General features: G+C 45.1%; 1 protein-coding gene across 3 annotated transcripts in view; it reads left to right on the top strand.

Moving 5' to 3' along the window:
* The window catches only part of FAM107B (family with sequence similarity 107 member B), an 86,820-nt gene that overhangs the window by 21,113 nt on the left and 37,747 nt on the right, over window positions 1-27,960 (top strand). Inside the window, exon 1 of one of the 3 annotated variants that reach the window (XM_082848532.1) lies at window positions 25,198-25,764. The exons of the other annotated variants lie outside the window; for them this stretch is intronic. The gene's annotated coding sequence lies outside the window, so the exon portion shown is untranslated. Of the gene's footprint in view, window positions 1-25,197; window positions 25,765-27,960 lie in introns of those variants that run through there. 3 annotated transcript variants of the gene reach the window in all.

Genomic DNA, 27,960 nt, shown 5'->3' with positions numbered 1-27,960 from the left:
TAATAGAAAGTGAGTGTGGTATTTTGCTGTGTTATGATTTTGGGAAAGTCTTAAAATGAAATTTGTGAACAAGGCTCTCATTTTTAGCGTGCATTGAAATGAAAATATTCTGTACTTTGTGGAGAGTCTGCATGGAAAAGGCGCTTAAGATAGTGAGTGCCGAGTCGCAGATGAATTAAATCACTGCATTCTTACATTTGATTCCACCTGTATACAGTGTTTGATATCAGCAATGCTTTGTCAGGCAAGATGTACATATTTGTCTTCTGCCTCTTTCTCCCTCATTTTAGTCTCTTCCAAAATAGTCTTGTTTTTCTTTTACTCAACAGGAATTCCTAAGTAAATACTTCTTCTGGTGACTGAGGTGGAGTTTGTGTTCTCTTCTTGCCTTGTCAGTGGCCCCTAGTTGCTTTCTATGGGGAACAGATCCTGAATGAAGGATGCTGTACTTACAGCAAGGATGAAAAGTGAACAGTTGGCGAGATCCCATCTCTTGTCAAGTCTGAGATGGACTTTTTTTTCTCCCAGTGAAGACTGGTCATATTTATAAGATGGTGGTCTTATTTCAGAATCTCCAAAGGCAATTGTATCTGTGATAGAGAAGGATCTTGTATATTCTAGATTTTCCTTCACTAGCATTGAGAAAATTACTCAAAGAGGTTTGGCAAAGTGAAGAAAGATGAAAAATGGATTGAGTTGGTGGAATGTGTTAATTCACCTGATGTTCGGTAAACTCCTAATGTAAGACCCAGCGGCCTGGGCATATAGGTAAGGATGCAGGATATTTACCCTCGAGGAGCTTACATCTAGTTAGGGAGGCTGAGCCCATACTTTGAGTTAACAAGTATGTCAAAGTAGTTGCTCATTCTGTTCAAAGTGAAGTTGGTACCACTTTGCTTTTTGAACTTTCCTGATTGGAAGAAAGCTTGGTACTTCCATGCACTTGCTCTGGGCCTGAGACTCGGGGCCCACGATGCGCTTTTTATACATAAAAATAGGTGTCAGCTTGAGGACTGAGTTCGGTTGGGAAGCACTGGGAAAAGGACCATCCTTAGGTGGTATTAGTCATAGAACCTTTACTGAAGCTTGGTTTAACTCGTTCTATTTCCCAGCCTGCTGCAGCCCCAGAAATGTTTATTGCCGGACAAGGTTTATTTGGAGAAAAAAATGACTTTCATACTGGAGCTGTATGTGAATAGAAAACTGGATTATAATAAGTAGATACGTTTATTCATATTTGTGGTAAAAACTTTGGGCCTACTTAACCGGAGTTCCCACTGTGGACGTGTGTTGTCACGGTATAAGTATAGGTTTATAGATCTAAGTTTAAAGGACAGTTAGGGAAACTGGATCTGAGATTAAGGTGAAGGAATAAGGCCCCTCCTACCTTCTTGAGGGCTGAACTCCTCAGATCTCAACTTAAAAAGCCAGGGCAAACACCGTGATATTAATCAGCGTACCTTTGAAATGAAAGGGGTTTTTAAAAAAGAAACAATTGTTTGATCAAAAGAAGCCTTGCCTGATTATTTTCATTTTTGACCTACTGCTTGAAAATGGTGTTTTAATTTCTTCAGTTTCCTTATTTTTAATAGAGGCGACACATTACTGATGCCAAAATACTTTGGGAAGATTTAATCTACTCAAAATACCCTTTCTCCATTCAGTGTTCTGATCATTTCTCCTCTATTTAACTAAATTTTCATAGTGTTTCAACCTTTTTATCAACACGTGTTTTTTTTGAGCATTACAACTCTCTTCCATTTTGTAATAAACATCCTTATTTCTGTTTTATAGCTGGAAAAAACTAAGGTTCAGTAGTGTAAGTTGAACACACTGTTAGGATTCTAATTGTTTTAGGAAAAAACTGCCCCGTCTTCTCTCCTCTGTTTCTGCTTGACCCTGGCGCAGCTGCTGTGCTGAACACCTTCTGACAGCAGATGTTTGGGGGTTTTCCGCCCCCAAGCAATTGTCTGGGACACCAGCTGGGTGTCCTGCAATTTACTCTATTCTGTTACTATCTACCTGGAAGTTGGTCCCAGGAGACTGCCCCCTCCCCTCTTCACATGCCCATCTCAAGTTGTAGGTCCCCAGGTTACCCACAACTTCTGTCTGACTCGGCTACAAATTGGAGGTCCCCATGACCTCGTCCGCCTCCGATTCAGTTATTTGCTAGAACAGCTCACAGAACTCAGGGAAACACATTTACCAGTTTTTTTTAAAGGGTATGGTTAAGGATATAGATGAACAGCCAGATGAAGAGATACAGAGGACAAGATCTGGGAAGGTCCCTGAGCACAGGAGTTTCTGTCCCCATGGATTTGGGGTGTGTCACCCTCCCAGTATATGGACATGTTCACCAACCCGGAGGCACTCTGAACCCCATACTCTGGGGATTTTTATGGAGGCTTCCTCACATAGGCATGATCAATAAGTAACTGTATTTCCAGCCCCTCTCCCTTCATCAGAGGAGTGGGGAGTGAGGCTCAAAATTCCAAGCTTCGAATCATGGTGTGGTCTTTCTGGTGAGCAGCCCCCATCCGGGAGCCGGTCCAGAGTCACCTCATTAGAACGAAGGATGCTCTCGGTGCTCTTATCATTTAGGAATTTACAAGGGTTTCAGGAGCTCTGTGTAAGGGACAGGATCAAAGACCAAATATTAGAAGAGACGCCCCCAGTTGCTCTTCTTTAGGAGTTCTCTGCCTAGAACTGGGGGCAGGGACCAATATATATATTTTCTGTTATCTCACACTAATGCTACAGATTACTTCCCAATTGTGCTGATTTCACCAGGATTACATAGTATAGAAAGCCTTCATCTTTTAGGGGAATTTCTCAGTTGTTGACTGCTTTCTAACTCAGGTTTTTTTGTTTTTAATTTTTGCTTTTAACTGTGATAAAATATATATAACATAAAATTTACCATCTTAGGCACTCAGCGCATTCACGTTGTTGCGTAACCAGCACTATCGTCCATCTGCAGAACTTTTTCATCTTCCCAAATGGAAACTGTACCCGTTAAACGCTAACTCCCTGTTCTCCCCTCCCCCAGCCCCTGCGCCCACCGTTCTGCTTTCCATCCCTGTGAAAATGACTACTCTAGGTCTCCACGTAAGTGGAATCACACAGTATTTGTTTTTTTGTGGCTTGCTTTATTTCTCTTAACACAAGGTCTTCATCCATGGTTCATCCATGTTGTAGCATGTGTCCGAATTTCAGTCCTTTTTAAGCTAAACAGTATTCCATTGTAGGTATCAGATACATTTTGTTTACACATTCATCTGTTGATGGATCTAACCCTGTTGTTTATACTGTGGGTCACAATCAGCATTTTACAACATAAAATACAGTAGGAAATGTTTGCCTATATTAGGGATCAGTACTGTTTTGTGAAGTGTGTGTGTGTGTATGTGTGTGTGTGTGTGTTGTACTAAGTCCTATTGATTTTTTACTTTTTTTTTTTTTTTTTTTTTTTGCGGTACGCGGGCCTCTCACTGCTGCGGCCTCTCCCGTTGCGGAGCACAGGCTCCGGACGCGCAGGCTCAGCGGCCATGGCTCACGGGCCCAACCGCTCCGCGGCATGTGGGATCCTCCCGGACCGGGGCACGAACCCGTGTCCCCCGCATCGGCAGGCGGACTCTCAACCACTGCGCCACCAGGGAAGCCCTGATTGTTTACATTTTTTACAGGCAGAGTAGAGTGGAACACGTTGGTATCTCCCGGGTCTCATGCCACTTCTCACATAGAGAGGTCTGCAGTGTTTCCCATGTTTTGGGTGGGGTGGACTAGGAAAGAACGAGCAGGAAGAATAGGTGAACTCATGGGGCGTGGTTGTTTGTTTCAAGTGTCACATGTCCACAGTGATACACTTGGAAGGAATTCAGGTGAACCCAATAGCCAGAGAGCATTGTTTGTAAACAGTTTTCAGGGTTTTCCGTGGAACCTCTTTCTCCTGTCTTCCTGGGGTGCTCCCCCCCCCCCCCCCAGGGCACTGAATGAGGCAGGGCTGCGTCACCGGGAGAGCCTGTAGCTCCCGTGTGACGGGCTTGAGGCAGAAGCTGGCATGGACCGTGGACCAGAGCTGAAGTCAGTTCACTGAATATTATGTCTCATTCACGCCTCCACGGTTGTCCTTTCACTCTTTGCCTAGCTCTAGATTTGATATTTCCTACTAATTTCGTACCAACAATCTAAACCCTCCTTGGTTTAGAGGGGCAGACCCTTCAGCCCAGAGGTCACTCAGGTATTTGGACAGAATTGGGACTAGCGCTCAAGGCCTTTCTTCCACTGATGCCATTTTTCTCACTGTATTAAACGCTTCCCCCCAAATAGAAGCATCAGAGCATATTTTATGAGTGGACCGTCTCGTCATGAATTACGATCCTTCGGAGCGCAGATTTGCATTGTCTCAAAAGCCTGGATGGGATGTGCATTGTGGGTTTACAGGCAATGTTAGAACTCCACCTCCGCTCGTTGGGGAGGGGATTTGTCAGTAGTTGGAAAGGTGAATGGAGAGTGATCGAGGTGTGCGAATGTCGGGCTGGGGATGGTGCACATGCAGACCTGGGGAGATCCCAGTGTGTTTGGGGCGTGCGTGTGTGTGTGTGTGTGTGTGTGTGTGTGTGTGTGTGGTCACACCACTTAATGAGGGAGCTGATTCTTAGGGGGAAATGTTTGCTTTCCTTGATAGATTTCACTTAGCTTGTATAGAGGGTACTTGCTTGCAAGCAAGCTCTGCTGATCTTTTCTGCACACGTGCTGGCAGAGACAGCGTGTTCCATCTGGAAGGTCGGTAACTGGTACCAGGGTTGGAACAGTTTGTTTTTCATTGTTTGCTGTCCTTTCTGTGCCCGATGAGGTCATACAGTTGCACACAGAGCTGATGCAAACTTTCCTGCTTTCCGAAGTTGCTACAACATCTCCCTTTGAACTTTAACTCTGTTTTGATTTCCAGTAAGAGAGCTTCTTGGCGGGGTGAGGGGCAGTGGTGGTAAATCCTTGTTCTGGGTGCTTTTCTTTATTGCTAGATAAAAGTCCTGCTGTTGGGAGGCGCGTTCTTACTGTGATCTTTTTATTTGTTGCCTTGAACAAGGAGCCTGCACACATCCAAAGAGATCAGTGTTCATTCTTCATGACGTTTGGTTGCTTCTGCCTTGAGTAGGTGACAAGTGTGGGGTGATTTTCCGGGCAAAGTTTATCTTACTAAAGGATAATTTTTAAAATGTTGGATGTTGATGATGAAAGCATAAATACGTGTTTATCTGAGGTCATAATAAACCTTGAGATCTTCCCCTGGGCCACTGAAGAATCTAGTCTTTCAAATGTGTGAACTTGAGCTTGTGGGTTTAACAAAACAGCAGATCTAAACAAGACTAAATAAAAAGTCACATCTTGTTATGGTTTTGGATGTCGTGTCTTTGCCAGGGAGAGAGTTCTGTAAGAGGCTGTCTGCCTTGCAGTCATAAACTACCTTTTTTTCCCCCGATGATTTCTTCCAGTGCCCAGCCGTCTCTGTCAAACTCTGGATGAGTTGCCCTTGGCTCACCTTTTAAAACTATCTTTTGATGTTGAGTAGGTTTTGTCTCCCTTCTTTTATCCAGGCTCCATTCAGTGTCTGGGCTCCTGATGATTAAACTGTGCTTTTTCTTTGAAGATCTCCACTGCTGGTACAGTGTGACTTTCCAATGAAAATTACCGATGTGTATTTTGAAATGCTTCATTTTAGCAAGATAGCACTTGCTTTGCAGTCGTTTTGCTCATCATCTCCACTTTCTCCCTGCTGGTTGTGGGTATAAAAAAACACAAGCTTGTGAAAACAGCAACAAAACACTCTGAGAGGCCTTGGTTTTAATTTGCTGCTTATTCCTTGGTGGGGTTTAGGAAAGATGCTTTCTCGGGTGTCCATTATGGAAACAGTATTTTCAGTCTCTGTTCATACCTGTCTAATGACCAGAGGGATTTAAATGCTCTCCTTGATTGTGGTGTCATAATTTCCACAGTAGCTTTGACTTGAGTCACTACTACTGCTTCACACTCCTGCCTGCCCTAGGTGTGCACAAATATTTGGTGACAGGGTAATGTTGATAGAGACAAACAGATCACACACACACACCTTTTTTTTTTTTTTTTTTTTTTTTGCTGGGTGCATTTGCAGTGCCTTTTCGTTTGAGGGAAAAAAAAAAATATGGGCTACGCTTGCTAACGTAGGGCTCCTGCCTACCTTGTGCACATTCATATTTATATAAAAATAAAATTTTCAAAAGCAGTGATACATGCCGTCTTAAGGAATAATGGCTTCGCTTTTGAAAGCTTTCCTTTACAGAAGAATTCTCTTTCTGAACCTAAGGAAAGTGGTTTAGAAATTAAGGAAAATGAGCTTCGTTGGTGGGGATTCCTGCTCCACTATCTGTGTTCGGGTTTTTGCTGGGCCTCTGGCTCTCCCAGCCTGCGTGGTCGGGGGTGGAGCCAAGGCTCTCTGTCTGTCACGTCCCTGGATCCCGGGAAACGGCGAAAGCACACCTGTGAGGCTGGCCAGCCCTACTTCTTTCAGGAAGCCCAGCCTGGAATTGACGGGGAAGGTGGGGAGCTTGTGGGCCGTGTGAGAGAGGAGGCAACGGCCCTTGATGTCCCTCCCAGGGACTAAGTGTTGAGTAGCCATCATATCTCCTGGTGACCTGTGAGCTTACTCTACTTTTTTGTTTGGTTGGGACCCTGTACCCCCAGGCCTGGCTTAACTCTGTCTTCCCCAAAACTTGAGAGCAAGGCTAGACTGAACAGAAGTACTTGAGTCATTCTTGAGTCGAGGACCTTTTTTTGCATATTTTTTTCCAAATAATACTAAAACCTTTTTGCTGTTTTACGGTTCAATTTTTCTATCTTCCATAAGACTTCAATCTCCAGATAGCCTAATCGTAACACGCACGCATGCGTGCACGCACACAAGCGCACATCACACACGACAGAAGATGCAACTCACCACGACACAACACATGTAGACCCTCTCCTTCTTCTATGGTGATGTGAAAACTTGAGCATTTTATTGTCCAGAAATGTATGTCTGTACTCTGTTTCTATGTTAGTTATTGGTAGTGATATCAGTAAATCCACGAAGATCTTCTGGTTTCAGGTAACACATGTAACTAGTGAAATGTGAGAGGTTTAAGGAGACTCTCAGGGTTGGGTGAGGGTTTGAATATCAGAACAAAGTTGATTATTTGTGAAACAGATATCTGGGAATTGAGTCCTGAGAGGAAAGGACTTTTTAGACAAGGACCAGAGGAACTCACTGTAGAGCTTTGACAATCCCTAATCTCTCTTCTTCAGGATAAATCTCTATGTTTATACCGTATCAGAATGTCAGTGTGTTAAAATACACACGTGCTTCTGTGGCACACACATTGTGGGACGGCAGCTCCCCTGTAGTTGCCATTTAGTGTGTCACCAGCCATCCATCCCGTGAACCACACGGTGGGTGGTACCCACCCCAATGCCTTCCTCCCTGCAGCTACCTCGGTGGGCTCCCCTAGCCTCGGAACTCCTGGAACTTTCCTCCGAGGACTGTTCTGTGCTTCCTTAGCCTTCCAGACTTTTCCACGGTGCTGTGACTCTTGCTCCGTGGTCAGCCAGCTTCTCCCCTGAAGTCTTTCCTTCACTTCCTGGTTCGAATCCAGATGGAACCCAGCTGCTTCTCCCACATCTCGGGATGGGGCCCCTGCTCCTCCTGGCTCTCAGATCCTTCCTCTTCTGTGCACTGCTCTCTCGAGGCTGACTTCAGTCATGTTCTGTCTCTGATCCTCAGTGCTGTCACGTACTGTTTGTGTCTCCTCATTTGTTGAGCATTTTGGCACCTGGGTGGCGATCTTCTGCTCCACCTGGAGTAGTTGTGAGAGCTGCCTGGGTGATTTCAATGCAGCCAAAGCTGGGTGACCAGCAGTCCCGGTTTGCCCAGGACTTGGGGGTGGGGCTTTCTTCGATGAGGGGGAGGCTTTCCGTTTTAAAACCATGCTGGTTTGCCTGGGACTGGGGCCTTTCCCAGGACACGAGACTTGGATGCTCAAACTGAGATGCGCGGGCCACCCTGAAAGAGTCACTATTCCAGATGTTGTTAATACCGGGAACAGCTCCTTATCTGGAATTCAGAGGTCCCCCTTGATGGCCAGAACCTTCTATCCTTCCAGTTCACCTGACAGACTATCCCTAGTATCTTCAGACTTTTGTCTTTCCAGGTTCGTTTGCAGCCCGTGGCCCCTGCTTTCACCCGGCGTGTCCATCATGCCCTGCCTCTGCTTTTCTAATTCCATGGCCAGCATTTCACCAAGATGCTTATCAATCCACTGAATCCCCTCCTATCTGCCGTCCTGGCACATCCCAACCCTGGAGGGTTGGGCAGCCCGTGGTCTCTGCACCTGCCCCTGGACTGCCAGGTTCTTGTCAGAGAAAGTCACACAGATGCGGCGATAGAGTCTGGTCGTCAACTTCAGCACTGCCTGGAAACCAACTGATTTCTTCATCAACCCTCTCATTCTCCTGCGTGACTATTTTCAGTTCTCTCAACAGTTCTTAAATCTCCAGTTTCATCGTCGGCCCCGTCCCGCCTGCTGGTCCCCCACTCTCAGCAGGTGTTCTTTCCACGGCTAGTAAGGCAGTTGTGTGAAGGCCCTTTGCTCCTTTTCCCACTGCCCCTCTGCAAACCTGCTTGCTCCTGGATCCTTTTCTCATCTTTCTGTTCACAGTGTAAGAGGTGTCCATCTCCCTCACTTTCTAAAGATCAGTTTCTCCACAGCCATCCCCTCCCTGTTTCCATCTCTGTCCTGCTGGTTCTTTCTCTTGAGGATTTATGAATGTTCAGGTCTCTCCCATCTTAAAGCAAAAACAAAACGGAACAAACACTGTGAAACCCACGCCTTGCCTGGTGCCCTCCTCTTTCAGCTGTCACTTTCTCTCTCCTCCTCTTTGATTAAACGTTTTGAGAGGATATTCTACTTTCTGGCCTGTAGGAGTGATCTACTGCTGCCTGACAGAGTATCATATATGACACACAGTTCTTATCTCACAGTTTCTGTGGGTCAGGAGTCCAGGCACAGTTTATACTAGCCTGTACTTCAGGGTCTCACCAGGCTGCAGTCCACGTGGGCACTGGGGCTGTGGTCTCATCAGAGGCTCAGTTGGAGAAGAATCTTCTTCTGAGCTCACTGAGGTTGTTGACAGAACGCCTTTCCTTGCATCTGTGGGACCTAGGTCACCCTTGGTTCCTAGAGGTCATTGCTCTTCCATGACACAAGGGATTTCACTTAATTCATGGCACCTTAGGTCCTCACAGATGGCGAGGGAGGGAGAGGGGGAGAGAGAGGGAGAGAGGGGGAGAGTGTGAGCGAGCAAATCCAGCAGGATGGAATTATGGGAGTGATATCCCATCACCTTGGTCTAATTCTGTTGGTTAGAACTGAGTCACAGGTTCTGCCCACACTCAGAGGGAGGGGATTAAACTAGGGGGAACAATGGGAGATGAGGATCATGGGGACCACCTTAGTCTGTCTGTCCTGTCTCTCAATTTGCTTATTTCCATTCACTCCTTAAACTACTGTATTCTTTTTTTTTTTTTTTTAATCTCCACCACTTTACTGACACTAATCTCAGAGGGAATTGGCTACATGATGTGCAGGGCTCCGTGCAGAATGACAGTGGGAGGCTCCTTGTTCAACAATTATTAAGAATTTCAAGATGGCAGCAGCAAAGCGTTAAACCAAGTGGGGGGCTCATCTGAGCACAGGGATGCAAAGGTCCACACCCGTGAGGCCAGCCTCCCTGTTGCTAAATCTAGAAGGCACTTGCCTGTGTGCTTTCTTACTTGGCCTCTCAGCAGTTTATTTTTTTGCGGTACGTGGGCCTCTCACTCCTGTGGCCTCTCCCGTTGAGGAGCACAGGCTCCGGACGCGCAGGCTCAGCGGCCATGGCTTACGGGCCCAGCCGCTCCGTGGCATGTGGGATCCCCCCGGACCGGGGCACGAACCCGCGTCCCCTGCATCGGCAGGCGGACTCTCAACCACTGCGCCACCAGGGAAGCCCCCTCTCAGCAGTTTTGCTTGTCCACTTGCCACTGCTGAGAGCATCTCGCTTTCTGAAACATTTTCATGTCCCTGAGCTTTTGAGACCTTGCACCCTCCTGGCTTCCCTTCTCTTTCTGGATCTTCCCCTTCAGTCTCCTTTGCAGGCTCCTCTTCTTTATCCTTTCCTTTATATTTGAGGATTTGGAGGCACCTTTGTCACCCTGTGAGTTTCCTTCGCCTCAGTTACTTGTGGATTTGGGGCTCCCAGATCTACGTAACCAGCCTGTATCTGACTCCCAAGCTTGGGCACTCACGTCCAAGCTTCCTTTATTCACTCGTATGCTTTATGGGCATCTAAATGCAGTGTGTCTAAAGGTGATCTCCCTGTTTTCTCTGATCAAGCTCGTTTCTCTTCAGCGTCATCCATTTTGGCCAATGGCTCCACTGTCTCCCCGGGTGAGTTTGGATTTCTGGTGTTGCTGTGTTCCTGTCTTGAGCCCCCTCTCTCTTCTGATTGATCTTCCTTGTATTTAAGGTCTGTGCCTCCACATGGCTGTGAAGAGCTTGCCCTGGGGCTCTATTTCATCCGGGCGATCTTCTTGTTCTCCCGGCCTCCTGGGCTTGTTTGTTCAAACCCAGCATACTTCACTGCTCTTCCTCAGTTACGGGTCTGCTTCCCCGCTTAGAATAGGAACCTCCTGAGAGCAGGGACGCAGTTTTGTTCACTGCTTTATCCTCAGTATTGGGAAGCCGGGCACCTGCTACACCCTCAATAAATATGTTATTTTTAAATTAATTAATTTATTGGCCACACCTCGGGGCATGTGGGGTCTTAGTTCCCCGACCAGGGATTGAGGGATTGAACCTGTGCTCCCTGCGGTGGAAGCGTGGAGCCTTAACCACTGGACTGCCAGGGAAGTCCCAATAAATATGTAATATTTTATTGAAAGAGTTTTTTATTTTTAACTTGAGTTTTAAAAAAGCATGACTGTTTTGTTCCTTTGTAGAAACCATACGTTTTGGAAAAACAGGACAACTGTATAGGAGAATTCCTGTTCTAGAGATGCTAGGAATACCTATAATGTTACAATAGTTTGGGACCTTTTGATTGGATTGTTGTTGATTAGAAAGTAAAGTTGTAACAGGCACTACGTGGGTGTTTTCTTATTTCCATGGAGTTCTGGGCCTGGTGGTTGGGAGGGAGCCTGTGTCATTGGGTCTGCAGAATTCAAAGAATTGCTTGTGTCATTTGGTAGCAGGAAGTAAAAACATGGTAACTGAAGATAAGTAGGTATCAGGTACCATCATCTGAGTCACTCTGCTCTTACTCCAGATGTTTTGACATATTTTTATTTTTGTTTTTTTAACCAAGTGCAGAGGTAGTTGTTGTCAGAGATCTACATCTCTGATTTTCCGGGATCCTGTTTTCCTTGCAATATCTGCTTTAAATAGTGTTTGGTAATAGAATGTCGAAATACATTTCAGTATTTGGGGGCCTAATTATTTAGAGACTAAACATGGGCTAGAAGAGGACGGATTCCATTCAGCAAAGACACTGCTCATCTATCAAAGGTCTTGGAGAAGTCTCTTTAAGCAGAAGTCTGTTACAAGCAAACAAAATAATAGATACACTTATCTGTTAAAGAGACCCTTTATTCTGCAGCCTAGTGGCTCTCAAACTTTTTGATATCAGGACCCTCTGTTTATACTGTTAAAGAGTATTTGAAGACCCTCAAAGACCTCTGTCCATTGTAATATCTATTGATTATTTACCGTGTTAGGAGTTAAAACAGAGAAAGTTTAGAAAATTCGCTTAAAAATGGCAAAAATAACAGTAAGCCCATTACGTATTAGCAGAAGACCATTCTTATTGGAAGGTAACGTTTCCAAAACAGAAAAAAATAGTGAGATGAACGTTATTTTACATTTGTGTACATTTTTAAAATAAGTTTTTAAAAGGAAATAACTATTTTTCAAAATTAAAAAAATTAATGACACTGGCGGTATTGTTTTACATTTTTGCAAATCTATTTCATAACCAGCTTTAATAGAAAATAACTGGGTTCTCATAACTGCTTCTGCATTCAGTGTGTTGATAGGTTGTTTTGGTTGAAGTATACGTAGAAAATCCAATCTTACACAGATACATAACTGGTGAAGGTGGGAGTACTGAAATAACCTTTTCAGAGAATTATGGATGGTACAGTGTGGATTCTGAAACCGCAACAGTGATCTTTTCTCAGTCTGTTACATTAAAATTCATTAAATTATCTTTCATTTTGAATAGGACAGGAGGGTAGCTGAGTCAGTTATAATACAGCTGTATAATGGCATATTATGCAACCGTATTTTAAAAGTATTTTATCACAGATGAAATGCTTGCAAATGTCTTAAATTGTCTACTTAATATGACCCTCATTTTGCTAAGAAAAAAAGAAAAGAGATGTGTATTTGTATTAACTGAAAGGAAAATATATCAGAGTATGGATATGTTTAGTGATGCATTCGTGGATGATATGTTATTTTCTGTATACTTTTCTGATTTCCAAATTTTCTATGATCACATTGCTTCTAAAACCGGCAGGGGCGGGGAGAGGTTTTTTTTTGTTTTAATAGCGAAATAAGTATGTCTGTTAAACCTTTTCCTTCGTCAACAGGTCACCTTGTACATGAAAACCCCAGTTTTTATAGTTGGAGTGGTAACAAAAATCCCTTTTCCCCCTTCAAGTTTTTGTTTATTTAACAGATTAATGTAACGGTTCTACGCCTGTTTTCAACCTCAGCACTTTTCCTCTTTATTTGAATAACAATTAATTGATTTATTAGAGAAACTTTATTCAAGACTTATTCAAGCAAAGTGTTGCTTGTGGAACTTAATAGCAGGGGCACAATTTGCTTTTACTGATTTCTGCTACACCTCAGGCAAGCACTGATTCTTTTTTTTTTAACTTATTAATTTATTTATTTTTGGCTGTGTTGGGTCTTTGTTGCTGTGAGGGCTTTCTCTAGTTGCAGCAAGCGGGCTTTCTCTAGTTGCGGTGAGCAGGGGCTACTCTTCGTTGCCGTGCATGGGCTTCTTATTGCGGTGGGCTCTCCTGTTGCGGAGCATGGGCTCTAAGCACACAGGCCTCAGTAGCCGCTCCACGAGGGCTCAGTAGTTGTGGCTCGTGGGCTCTAGAGCCGCAGGCTCAGTAGTTGTGACGCACGGGCCCAGTTGCTCAGCGGCATGTGGGATCTTCCCGGACCAGGGCTCGAACCCGTGTCCCCTGCATTGGCAGGAGGATTCCCAACCACTGTGCCACCAGGGAAGCCCAAGCACTGATTCTTATGTAAGAAAAATGCAGGAGGATCTTGTCCTACAGTGATAGTAGAGCTCCTTGCATAGCTGAGAAATATTCCTGGAAATTAACATGCAATTAACCTCTCAGTTATTGCCTCTGAGTCCTTTTGTCAGTGGTGTGTTGAGTATTTCTCTTTACAATTTTTGTTTCAAAGATTTTTTTTGATGTGGACAATTTTTTTTAAAGTCTTTATTGAATTCGTTACAATATTGCTTCTGTTTTATGTTTTGGTTTTTTGGCCACAAATCATGTGGGATCTTAGATCGCGACCAGGGATCGAACCCACACCGCCTGCATTGGAAGGTGAAGTCTTAACTACTGGACTTCCAGGGAAGTCCCTCCCTTTACAGTTTTATGGCTGGAAGTTGAAGTGTCTACCCAGAGATGCAAAGGGCATCTCACATCTGGGGATGAGCTCCCTGCTTTTACCCCTGGATTTAGGAAGCATGTTTGTTCACTGTTACGTAGCTGATGTGGTATTGTCCTAACGTATTGCTACTTTAAGGCTTTTGTCCTTTGTCTGTGGACAGGAATCCAAATCTGCTGATGGTCTATTTTCCTGAAAGTGGAGGATTCCATCCTGTTGGTCTTTCTTCATGTTCCTTATGATATGATTAAGTGATTACTAAGATGGCTACAAAGCACCCAAAAAGCAGGAAATTAGCAGTTTTGCATCCTCTACTTATCACTTTAAAGATATGAACATTGTTACTTTGATATTTCCAGCTGAACATTCAGTTCTGTGGCTTTAGTTAATACGTTAGTGACTGTTAACGTTCGCAGTCTCTCCCAAAACTGTTTACTAAGGCACAGCTCACTTTGAAGTATAAACTGTGATGGGTAACTACTTAATTGTTCGTCCTAATACTGTTTTACATTAAAAGACCATTCTATCCTCTGCTTAAAACAATTGAGAATATTCTACTTGGGGGCACCCTTAAAGCATTCATCGTTATATTTGGAAATATTCTAATTTAATTTTAGTCAGATTTTATGAGTTGAGCATTTTGGAGGCTAAGAAGTATACTCCAAATAATACCTAGTGGTTTCTTCCTTTTATAATGGAAACCACTCTTTGACTTTAATTATTTCTTGGGTCTGTCATCGTCTTTTATGTAATAGACTGGGCTTGGAAGGTATCGCAGATTCTAAGTAAGACACGAGAAGTGTCATTATTATTGCATTACCATGATCATAAACTGCGGGAGCCTGTGGAACATAACCTGAAGAACTTGCCGTGATACAGAAGCTAGGCTTCATGAGGGCAGGAGCTTTGATTCCTTTCCTGCTAATTGCACACTGTTTAGAACGGTGCCAGCACTTAATAGATGTGGAATAAATACTTGGTGAATTATTGGAAGATTGGACTCCCTGGATTCCCTCTGTGGGCTATGGTAAACAATAGGCATTTGCTTTCCAGGAGTCATATCTTCTCCGAAAGGGCAGGAGTAGCTTTTTGAAAGTGAAAGGCTTGTTGTGCGTGGCTTGCCTCAGACCCCACCCACCAGGCACCGTGCCTGACGCACAGTTGCTGGTCAGATGTTTAGAACAAAATCCCAGTGGGACGGCCAGGTAGTTGCTTCTTTTCGCTCATGTTTGTCAGTGGCTTCTAGAATCATCACAGGCCCAGTAGGTGGAGAAAATGGGGCATGAAGAGCCCGGGGAGGTTGATGGGAAGCTGTTTTGAATTTCTCATTTGTAAATACTGGGACTTTGGCATACTGGAATGTGATTTTGTTTTGATGATAGGCATGGAAATGGTATGAACAACCTGGATTAAAGTTCTTGTTGAAAATAACTTGGCGCGTCAGACATTTATCAGAGGCTCCATCAGAATTGATGGCAGCTGTTTTGTTCTTTTAAATTAATTTATTTTATTTTATTTATTTTGGGCTGTGTTGGGTCTTTGTTGCTGCACCCAGGCTTTGTCTGGTTGCAGTGAGTGGGGGCTACTCTTCGTTGTGGTGCGCGGGCTTCTCATTGCGGTGGCTTCTCTTGTTGCGGAGCACGGGCTCTAGGCACGTGGGCTTCAGTAGTTGGAGCACGCGGGCTCAGTGGTTGTGGCTCGCGGGCTCTAGAACGCAGGCTCAGTAGTTGTGGCTCACGGGCTCAGTAGTTGTGGCACGCGGGCTCAGTAGTTGTGGCTCGTGGGCTTAGTTGCTCCACAGCATGTGGGATCCTCCCAGACCAGGGCTCGAACCCGTGTCCCCTGCATTGGCAGGCGGATTCCTAACCACTGCACCACCAGGGAAGCCCAATGGCAGCTGTTCTATACAGGTACCTAAAACAGTTTCTGTCATGCCTTCTCCTTCTTGGGGACCTGCCACACCTCTGTCTCACTGACCATGTCACAGAGGAACCACATCTGGTTTCCAAGCCCTGGGTTACCTGCCCCTCTTACTGGTTCGGCCGAATCTCCTGTCACTCACCCCTTCAGTCCCCGTGTTTCAGTCGGGCTGGTGTCTCCATTGTCTCTCCCATCGGTGGGCCCTTCCTACTCCTTAAAAGTCCACTGCCTGGTCACTGCTGTCTCCGCCTGGTCACACCCTTCTTTTGAGGCTTGTTGCTTCAGTGGAGTTTCACACTCTGACTAATCTGTTTTGCCTACTCGCCACAATTTTGTTCTGAATCAAGATGTAGTGTTATGTGATACTCATGTTACTTGTGTTGATTTAGTTTTTACAAAAAGACTAAATACTCTTAAAAGGGATTCTTGTACTTCTTTTATATTCCCTAAGCCTGTGATGGGCGTTTGTTCCAAATGAAAAAAAAGAAAAGAAAAAATACGAAATGCTGATGGGACAGACTTGATTTTGGAACACTCGCTTACCCGTTCCGAGGATGTGGGGAACACAGGGGCCCTGAGCTAGTTAATATTGTTTGATTGTCTGGATCTCAAGCCACTGAGTGAAGCCGGGTGTGAAATAGTCCTGCCCTGCTGGTTGAAGTGAGACTGTGCAGGCTGGGGTTGTGGATTTGGAAACCTGGAGATGGTGTGAACATTGAATGAACTAGAATGTTTCAGCTTGGGAAGGAGGATGTTGGAGTTTAACACAATTTTCTTCACATTTATAGAAAGCATTTACCAGTTCTTGCGGCACAACACAACACAACACTTTTCTGATGACCGAATGAGAAGCTGTGGGCTGAAAGGACTTCAGTTCAGTGAGACTGATTGAAATTGCTCATGGGAACCTTTTTAGTTGCTTTTTTTTTTTTGAAGAAAAGGGTAACTTCAATTTCCCTGGTGTGGTTTCCCCTAGAATGGAATTCCTGGAGGGCAGGGCCGCCAGTGTTATTTGCCATGTGTCCTGGTACTCAGTGCTGGCACGAGAGGTGCTCAGTGAAGGTGAGTGGATGGATGGATGGATGGATAAATGGATGGATAAATGGATGGACGCATGGATGGACGCATGGATGGACGGATGGATGGATGGATAAATGGATGGATGGATGGACGCATGGATGGACGCATGGATGGATGGATGGATGGATGGATAAATGGATGGGTAAATGGATGGATAAATGGACGGATGCATGGATGGGTGGTGCAGCTGCTTGGTCTTGGAGACGGAGGGAGCGGAGACTCTTGGAGATGGAGCAGTGGCTCTTGCTGTCCTGACCAGCCTTGCTCTTTCCCTGGTTGTGTTATGGCCCAGACCCCATTGGAGGTGTGGCTGATCACGATGGGTGCTCCTTTAGTGCTTCTCTACTGGAGCTGGACACACCTTTTTTTTTTTTTTGAAGTTTCACAGATGATTCTGGTGTGCAGGGGAGAATTGGAAACCACAGCTGTAGTGTTTGAAGGAAAATGGAAGTTAACTTAAGCCAGTTTGTCCACATGTAAATAAACAAAAGCAGCTTATCCTTTTTACCCCGGGGTGGGGGTGGGGGTGGGGGTGGGGGTGGGGGGAGGGTGTTACTTTGCTGAGATGGACCCACCTAACTCGCTAGTTGTTTTTCTTCCCCCTACATCTTCGTCTGCTGTTTTGGACTTTTTTTCCCTACGTTTGGCTCCTGGCAGCTAATAAGAACTCAAGCTCTTTGGGCACATTTTTATTATACCTGGAAGAACATATTGTAAAGGTGTTGAAGTGATTCTTAAAATTTAGCAGCAAAGTGTAGGTGGTTTCCAGCTCCAGCCACTAGATTTAGAATCTCCCTGCTCAACTCCCCGTCCACCCCCCGGATTTCCAGTCCTCTCTGCGATCGCCAGCAGCTTAGTCTGAGTTCAGAATCGCAGGAAGGAAAGCGGTTGGGAAAACCGGGACCAGGTGAGCACTGCCCGTTGACCTCTCTGTTTAGTTATCTTCCTGGACGATTCTTGAAATGTCCATCCAAGTTTGGTCATTTTCTGGCTGTGTAATAATGCAGATGATACTTTGTGAATCAGTAACCTTTTATATGTTATGTATTTTGGCATCACTAGGAAGGTTAAGTAGTTATTTACCTTTTACACCGCAGGGTGAAGTAAATAGGAATTTGGAAAGTTGTTTGTGAGTGCGCGTGCATGTGCTTCTGCTAAGCAGGCAGGGGAGGAGAGCAGTTGGGGACCCTGTGGTGAATTGCAAAGCATAAAGATGCATTGATGGGGGAGGTGAGGGAAGCATGATGCACTGGGGAAACCCAGAGGGAATTACCTGGACTGAGGGAGCGTGGGTCCGAAGAGGAATTTAGTCTTTTTCTCTAAAAATTAAAAAAAAAAAATGATTTGTCTGACTCCAAAACAGGAAGGGGTGGCTCTGCCTCATTTCTGTTTCCTGCTAGTAGAGGACTTCTCTCGCAGGAGGTAAAAACACCATCACACAGCAGTAAAGAGCCCAGACGCTGGTGGCAGACCCACTGGACTGATGAGGCTCTTACAGCTGTACAACCTTGCACCAGTTGTTAACATCCCTGGGCTTCAGCTTCTCCTCTTTCAATAAGGACAGTAATCCCTCCATCATAGGACTGTCTCGGAAGGCAAATGACGTGAAAGACGCAGTGTTCAAGACGGTGCCTGGGACTTGCCTGGCGGTCGAGTGGTTGGGATTCCGCACTTCCACTGCTGGGGGCACGGGTTCGATCCCTGGTCGGGGAACGAGGATCCCGCATGCCGGGCAGCACGGCCAAAAACCTAAAAAACCAAAAAACCAAAAACAGTGCCTGGAACATAGTAAGCACTGAATAAATTTTAACAAGAAGGAGGACTCGTATTTCTAAGGATTACCTGGGAACCAGACTGTCATTGATAACAGTGTTTCTATTACAGATTTCAGTGTTTTAAAACTCCCATTTAAATCAGGAGATTGCAGGAGTGCACAGACCCACAGGGTGGATATTCAGTGGGGAGAAATAGAAAGAGTAGAAATTAACTTTGCCCAAGACAAGTGAATACTTTTCTTATTGGTCCGTGACCAACTTAGGACAAAGATAAATGTTCATGGGCTGCATCTTTTCTAACCCTGCAAAATTTACTGAGACACTGAATTGCTTTAACAAGTGATAATCAAACATTTAGTAATTGTAAGCCCTGGAGATACAGTGGTGCACAGAGAGCAGTGGCCCCGATGCTCAGGTAGCTTCATATCTAGAGGGAAGATGATCAAAAAACATGTTCCCAGCAGTAAAATGAACAGTTCCCCAGGCTGTGAGAGGGTTGGGATGCGAGCTTAGGACAGACTGATGGTGGAAGGACCCAAGTTAGGTGGGGTGATCTGGGCAGGTGATGTTTGAGTGGAGATTCAAGGGTGAGCCAGTAGTATGGAGAGATTTGGGATGGGAAGGGATGGGTTGGAGCAGGTACTGGCGTGAGCACAGACTAGGTAAAAAATGAAGCGAGGGCTTCCCTGGTGGCGCAGTGGTTGGGAGTCCGCCTGCCGATGCAGGGGACGTGGGTTCGTGTCCCGGCCCGGGAAGATCCCACATGCCGCGGAGCGGCTGGGCCCATGAGCCATGGCCGCTGAGCCTGTGCGTCCGGAGCCTGTGCTCCGCAACGGGAGAGGCCACAACAGTGAGAGGCCCGCATACCGCAAAAAAAAAAAAAAAAAAAAAAAAAATGAAGGGAGGCTGCCAGGACTGGAGGGCGGGGAGCAAGGCTGCGGGGAGAGACGGAGAGATACAGGGGACGAGGTGTGAGAAATAGGCCTGGGTCAGGTCAGGTAGGGAGTGACGGCCATGGTCAGGGGCTTAGAGAAGCTTCTGGGGAGGGACCTGACCTAAATTACATTTTCAGACAATCCCACGGGCGGAAGATCAATTCTTAGTGCAAGCTTCCTGCTGTAACATTTTTCTATTTGATGATGAAGAAAACATGAGGAGAGCGTTTTTAGCCATGGCAATGTTGGTATCTGGATATATTTGAGGAGCAGTAATGACAATGAGACCTTCTGGGTTTTCAACCTGAAATTACGTTGCAGCTGCACTGTGAGGCCAGGCTGGTGGCCCTGATCACATCCTACAGGCTCCCGGCAAGAGGAGCGCACAGGAGGCGGCTGTTCTAGCCAGAGGTTGGCACCGCTTTGTGGTGTCAAGAGCAGAGCTGTCATTTGTCTGGGCTGTGACCGATGAGAACACTGTGACCTGGCCGATGGCTGGCAAGCTGAGTGCTGACCGATGTATTTCCGTTTTCAGTCACAGCATCCAGGCCAAGCCGGGAACAATCCAGAAACTCCGCGATCAGCACTTGTAGGTCTTCTGTGCTTTTGGGAAGAGTAACATGGGCTGCTTTAATGTAAATTTCTGATAGCCAATTACAGATGATGAAATCAATTGTTTCGGATGACAGAGAAGGACCCTTTGGAAGGCCTCTTTAAAGCAGTCGTTATTAATCCAACAGTGCTTGTTTTTATGTGGAGCGCTGAGAGAGGAGTGCTATGCTGTCTTACTGGTTTGCCTCCAAGTATGGAAAGTCCCAACACACAGGCAGTGAGGGGCTGCATTTCAGAAACAGGCTATAATCGGGATTTCTTCTGGTCATGGATCTTCCGAGGAGTCACCCTATTATTTTGTATTATAGTTGCAGATGGGCAAAAAGCAGATTTCTCACGTTTCCCTTTTTGGGAGGGATGGGGTAGTGTGTGTGGCTTCGAAAGGCCTGTCTCTGTTGGAGCCTGACTTTGTTGCCTGGTGCAGTGTGTGTGTGTGTGTGTGAGCGCGCGTGCGTGCGTGTGTGTTTGTGTGCAAGAAAGTCTGCAAGTTTAGATCAGACTGCCCTGATTAGTGAGAACCTCTGGTCTCCTGGTCTGGGGCCCACAGGTGAGGAAACTGACCCCACGGGGCAGGATCTTTTGCTGAAAGCACAGAGCCTGTTGGTGGCTGAGCTGGGACTGGGACCTGGCATTTTTGGTGCTGGGACCTGTGCCTTTTGACAAAACACGTTGTTTAGATTAATTGTAAAGAAAATGGTTAGTAGCAGATGTAATGAGGAAATAAATAATGTCCGATTATTCCAAGCCAGTGAGTTGAATCTTTTTAAATCTGCAGTGAACCATTTTAAGAGAAAACAAAATTTGTTTCTTGCTTGTGAGGTAGAAGCAGAACTTATTTCTAAAAATGAGAATGAGGCAAAATGAAACTAGATTAAAGACAAATAAAAATGTTAGTCTAGGATACGTTGTATCTTTGTTTTATAAGCAGGCTTTAAATTAGAATGTCGGTGGGTATACACACTACTATATATAAAATAGATAACTAATATGAATACTGTATAGCACAGGGAACTCGACTCCATACTCGGTAGTGACCTAGATGGGAAAAGAATCTAAAAAAGAGTGGGTATATGTATATGTATAACTGAACCATTATGTTGTATAGCAGAAGCTAACACAACATTCTAAATCAGCTATACTCCAATAAAAATTAAAAAAAAGTTAGAATGTCAGTGGGAGTGACATTTAATGATTCTAAATTCATAATGTCATCAGTACTTAATTAAAATAATGGATGTATTAGTGAATCTCCTTTTGTTAGATGATATTATTTAATCTGGTAGTTTCATAATTAATTTTTTTCCTAAGGGTAAAAAGACGCTGTATCTCTTCAGATTATTACATAGCTATATAGCAACAATGTCCTGTTTTCTGAACATTCATAAATTCAATGTATGTCCTTTAGACTTACGGGTGCTTTTATCCAAGTCAGCTTCATGGGTTGTATTCTGCTTTGGTTTTCCAAACCAGTTATTTCTTAATACTTGGAAAGTAGTTTATATAATTAGTGATAGATGTATAGTGTAAAACAAAGAACTAAACTGCTAAATACCAATCTGAGCAGGCGTTACTGTCCACTGTTGCTATGACAACTAACAATTTAAGTCTAACATATATAGCTGACTTGTTACACCTTGAGGGCACATACTCACACAGCTCATCTCTATTTGCTGTTTTTAAAAAAAGGCCCGATTCAGTGATTAGGTGATGGTGTATTATCGACATGTCTTTCATCAACTTGGTTAAATTAATTTGGTCGGTGTGCTTTGGTTCTTTCCATGGAACAGCCTGTCAGTGCTTCTGTTTACCCACTTTTTGGGATAAGGAAGTGGAGGGGGTAGCATTTGCCAACTAATGTGGACAGGAAAGCAAGGGAGAAATGTAATCCTATTTTGAAAAATTCTGTCGACACTTATTAACTACTTGGTCCTGGTACTTCCTCTTTCAAAAACCGATTTAATGCAATCCTGCCCTCCACTGTGAGGTTGTTTATTGCCCTCAGCAGAATTCCTGGCATATTTGAGGCCCTGCCCCTTCGATTCTTGCCGGATCCCCAAGCCACAACTGGCTCAGTCGCTCTCCTGCCTTTATTCTGTCCCTGGTCGAGACCTCGTAGGGTAAATACAGCTTAACCCTAGTGATTGTTCTAGGGCACTCCTGCTGCCCCATCTGAGTCCCAGCCTTCGTGGCTCTCTGCCTGTCATTGTCTTGGCTTTGAATGAAGTCTGATAACTTTGCCCTGCCTTACAAACCTGGGACACCCACCTCCCTTCCCTTAGTAAATAGACTCATGGGAGGTGGGTGTTATATGCAGCGCTGATGAAATTGGACATATTTCCTAAGGTTAGTAATAGGTATTTGTGTGGGAGGTGTGTTTGAAGGGTGGAGCAGTGAGAGGGTAGAAGGAAAAAAGATACGTTTTCTGACTCTGAACGAAAGATAAGTTTCTGACTTTGAACAAGTGAAGCCCGCTTACCTGAGAAATTTGGTAACCTGTGCTCATGGCCGCTGAGATACTGGCTGGGGGGAGGGGGTGATGAGTCCTTATTAACAGTCAGTCATTAATCCAGACAGCAACCCTGAGAGGGAAAGATAAGGAACGCTGCGGAGCTCAGAAGGCAAACGCCCAACAAAGATTTTGAAATGAGTTACAGCTTATGTTTGAACTCTGGCCTTCCCATGACTAATTGTACGACTTTGGATAAGTGCCTTAGCCCCTCTGGCCCTCTCTACCTCCAGTGTTGTGAAAATTCAATGAGGTGATGGATGTGGACATTTAGGACCGTGCCCAGCCCACAGCTGATACTTACTGAATAATGATTTTAATATTTTTCTTGTTGAACCAAGGTCATCCAGCTAACACGTGGCAGAGCGGGCTCTGACTTTCTCAGACTCGAAAGCTTAGCTCTTTCTACTGTTTCATAACCACCATTACTGTCGCCATGTCTCTTTTCAACAGGAAGAAAAATACATCAATTCTTAGTTGTCTCCCTTACCATTTTCCGCATGTTTCCCACATGCGGGTATAAATGACCTTTGACGGTTGGGTTGCAGGTACCTGGGACTGGAGAACTTCCTCTTACCTATTGTTAACTCCAGTTTAAGTGTGTGGAATTTTGTCCTGCTTCTTAAAAAATATGCAACTAGAATTATTGTTTTGGTATTAAGAATCTGAGTTACACTCTAGTTTTTGTGTGTGTGTGTGGTACACGGACCTCTCACTGCTGTGGCCTCTCCCGTTGTGGAGCACAGGCTCCGGACGCGCAGGCTCAGCGGCCATGGCTCACGGGCCCAGCCACTCCGCGGCATGTGGGATCTTCCCAAACCGGGGCACGAACCCGTGTCCCCTGCATCGGCAGGCGGACTCTCAACCACTGCGCCACCAGGGAAGCCCTACACTGTAGTTTTTAACACAGAAGCAAATGCCATTACAGTTAGCTTTAAATATTGATGTACTATGGGTATCATTTTATTTATGGATAGAGAAACTTTTGAAACTGCTTTTAAAAGAACACTTTAAGAAGGGGAGAAAATACTGCCTCGGTGATCTCTGTTCCCCATGTTCATCATCACAGGGAAAAAGGCTTGTTACTGAACTATGAACAAATATCATTCTCTAAGTAATCTTTAATTTGTATTTCTTTACTCATTCACATATAGCTAGGAGGATTTGAGGTTATTCTTTAACAATTGGAATAAGGATATTTTAAAGATTAGACAGAGGAGAAGATGATGACTTTTTAGTATCAGTAATAGAAGCTCAAATAAACTTTTAAAAGGTCATGGTTTTAAGTGCTTCCCATTTGGAAGGGATGATGACAGTTGGCTGCTCGTCCAGTTTATGTTTCTGTTGGAAGTTTTCAGGTGCTTTCCCTGGTACCCGGAGTGCTGCCAGGTGATGGTGGCAAGTTTAAGTAAAAGAATTAGGACAGGATTTTCCCAGCTGCATCCATTAGTGGGTCACAAGAAGCATTACCAAAAAAAGAAACTGAAAAATATCGGGGTGTATATAGCATAAGGCTAGTATTGCTTCTGGAAACTTTTACTTCAGCTAATTTTAGTGTGGTATGTTATTGGGTCCCTGTGTATAAAGAGGATTACAGACAGACAAGTTTGAAAGCCATCGATCTGAGGTATTTTAGAAAGTTTATCAGCTTTAGAGCAAGTTTAAATGTTATATAGAAGGGAAGTTCCACTGAGTCCTTAACATTGGTTTTCCTACATGGCTCACAGAATGAAATTTAGGAACACTCAGTGGTAACTCAGATTTTTTTTCGCCAGAGCTAATATATATTTTATAAATGCAAAATAAGGTTGGGACTTCCCTGGTGGCGCAGTGGTTAAGCATCCGCCTGCTAATGCAGGGGACACGGGTTCGAACCCTGGTCCGGGAAGATCCCACATGCCACGGAGCAACTGAGCCCATGCTCCACAACTACTGAGCCTGTGCTCTAGAGCCCGCGAGCCACAACTACTGAGCCCATGTGCCACAACTACTGAAGCCTGTGCTCTGCAACAAGAGAAGCCACCGCGGTGAGAAGCCTGCGCATCGCAACGAAGAGTAGCCCCCGCTCGCCGCAACTAGAGAAAGCCCGCGTGCAGCAATGAAGACCCAACACAGTCAAAACACACACGCGCACGCGCGCGCGCGCACACACACACACACAAAACCTGTTAAAAAAAAGAAAGAAAGAAAATGTTTATGACTTCAGCTCTGAAGCTTCATGGATGAAATTACGAAAGTAAAGTTGATAGGGTCCTTCCTAATTATCACATCACATGTACTGTTGTGTTTGTAGATTTTGTACTGTAGACTGAACTTAAAAATCTTAAATTGGACTCTTAAATACTTGGGTTCTTACTCAGTTTGACATTTGTAAGATTACAAACTAAAGGGTAGAGATTTTTGTTCATTGAATTACCTTGAAAACTTTTTAAAAGAAGCATCTTATTTTTCATGGCCTTTGGCTGCATTTTACTTTTGAATACTTCATTGAAGTAGGTAAAACTATCCTATCTTAAGCTTTTCAGATTCTTTTTTTGTTTGTTTTGTTTTTTTAAGGCATAAGGGAAGTAGTTAGGTGTCATGATACATCTGTAGTTTCTTGTTAAGTTATTTTATAACTGTTCTTCCGGAAGCGACTGATGATTTCCTTTATAACTGGTTGTAAGTAGAGGACAAATTTTCATTATGGATGTGTTGATATGTCATTTGTCCTTGCCCTTTTCATTTAATTAACCAGTAGCTTCTATTACGTGTGGAGTTTAAAACAGACACAGTTAAAGTTCTGAACTTTTGGACAGGAGCTGTGAGAGTAGTCAGAAGCTGATGGGAAGTTTCTGGATGCCAAGTTCTTGAGTAAGGAGTCCTGTTGCAACAAAAGAAATGAAAACATTTCAAACTTGGGTAACTTCAGAAGGAGAGAGAAGCAGAGTTCTCCATTTCCTGTGGAACTGGGTTCGGGCAGAGCGTTTAGTAGTTACCAGCCTGTCCTGTTCTTTTACTTAATCAGTACTGTTTCTGCAGTTGTGTCAAGACTTGGGGAAAGCATGTAAAACAACTAGTATAACAGGTTAGCAGCAGATTTGAGTGCGATGCCAGAGTGAGTAGCCTGGTGGAGGATGTGTTGGTACTCAGGGCACACGTCCTAATCCCTGTTGGCTGAGGACCTGGGGGCTGTAGACACAGGGGTAAGTGGTTTGAGTTCTACATACTTGGATGCGGGGAGGAAGGGGTGATGGTTAAGGCTTTATTTTAAGAGAGAATTTCCTTGAGGATGGAAGCTACCAAGTAAATAGGAGAGTCTTGCAATCGTCATAAGTTGTACTTAAAACAATTTATGTTTGAACATAAACAACCTTAAAACATCTTGTTGGAAGGAAGATGAATAATATCACTCAACTTCTATAGGATCTGGAACGTGATTGGTGTATCTGTTGCTCATTACTCAAGTAAGTGATTATCTAAGGCCTCTGTTTATTCTAGGAATAGATAAATTTTTGAAATCTTGACTATTTTCTAATGAACAGTGAGCCCCCTTCCATTCCAGCAAGAAGAAAGGCTGTTATGCTTCTCAGACATCATGGCCCCTGGTGTCTGCTGGTTTAAATGCAGGCTCCTTCTTTTTAGGCTTTTGTTTTTCTGTGTTCCTTGTTTGCCAAGTAGGTTGCTGTCAGTTTTTCCCAATTCTTATTTTGGAGGTTTTCCGCTGCCTATTAACTGCATATAGAGAAAGGGCTCCAGTGGAGGCCCAAGGGAGATTGTATCCAGTTTCCGGGCTGGGTGGGCCTGTGAGATGGGGGTGACTGAAATAACCATTTAGGGTGCGTAGACAGCCTCACGGGGCTGGGGGTGCCTTGTTTTTGTTTTCCTGTGGCTGAAGGAAAGCCTGTGGGAAAACGGTAAGGCCTGGCGTCCTAGCATGACAGGCCTCCTGAGGGAGTTGAATTAATGCGTGGAGTTCAAGCAGAGAAAGTGAAGAGTCAGCGCAGTTTACTCCCTTGTTCCGGGGCCAGCGCCCGCTACAAATGTGTTTACGTTTGAACTTTTGCCAAAATCCCGGTAGTTTAGAAAGGGAGGTTTTGTGCAGAAGGCAGAGCTAGAGGCTGAAAGGGCTCCCAGTAAAAGGTCTCCCGTCTTTGTTGCTTACTGCAGCATTATTACAGATGCTGTGAGGACTGAGCACTTCTAAGAAATGGTCGTTGCTCTAGTGTCCCTTTCAGCTTTGGAGCTGAGGTGCAGAGTTGCTGCTGACCTTACCCGGAGGGGCCTGATGAGGCCCTTGTCCGGAGGCTGAAGTGCCTTTGAAGACAGTTGAATTGGATTTGTGTCCTAGTCAGCTCGGGCTGCCATAACAAAATACCATAGGCTGCGTGGGCTAAGCAACAGATATTTAGTTCTCACAGTTCTGGAGGCTGGACGTCCAAGATCAGGGTGCTGGCTGATTTGATTCCTGGGGAGGACTCTCTTCTTGGCTTACAGACAGCAGCCTTCTTACCATGTCCTCACATGGCAGGGGTAGGGGGAGATGCCAGCTCTGGTGTCTCGTCCTCCTATAAGGACTCTGGTCCCATCATGGGGGCCCCCCCATGCCCTCCTCTACTCCTAATCACCTCACAAAGGCCCTACCTCCACTTACTGTCACATTGCGGGGTGGGGCTTCAACGTATGAATATTGGGGGACACATTCCCCCCATAATCGTCTGTGTGTGGCAGGGTCAGTTGTCTACCTAACAGCCACTGCTGTCCCCTCTTCACTGCTGGAATGCCACGTCCCCATTTTCCCAGCGTCCTTTGTTGCTATGGTGATTACACGATGCAGCTCTAGCCAATGAGGTGTCAGAAGGCTCCCCGGGGGCTTCTGGGAGTGGCTTCCCTCCAAGATAAAGAGACCCAGTGTGGGGGGGCTTTCCCAGTCTGCCCTTCCTCCCGGAGGTGCTGGGACTGCTGAGCAGAGCAATGAGAAGACCCCAGAGCCCCCATGACACCACTGAGCTCTGAAGCAGCCTTGCACAGCCTGACACCACATTCTTACGAGAGGTAAAAACGAGCCCCTGTGGTTGCAGCTCCTTAGAGGCAGGTGGTGTTGCATGTGGCCCAGAGCATCCTCATTGATGGAGTCACAAGGGGAGAACCTTCCTCCTTTTGGAGCTGGAAGGAGGTACAGTCTTAGGAAGAACTTCTCCCAGAGACCGCCCCGGCCTTCCCACCCTCAAAGTGTATGTATCACACTAGTGATTGTGGGTCTGTCTTCTCTGGATGCCCCCTGGATGGCAGGGACCATGTCTCACTCCTCCCTAGATCTTTAGGGCCTGACCCGAGGCTCATACAAAGGAGGGACACTCATGGTTCTGGCCTTGCTGACAACGGTGGGCTTAATGATCCTT

Source organism: Leucopleurus acutus (assembly GCF_964270905.1).
Source record: "Leucopleurus acutus genome assembly, chromosome: 1".
Lineage (NCBI taxonomy): Eukaryota > Metazoa > Chordata > Mammalia > Artiodactyla > Delphinidae > Leucopleurus > Leucopleurus acutus.
This window is presented reverse-complemented; position numbering and strand designations above follow the sequence as displayed.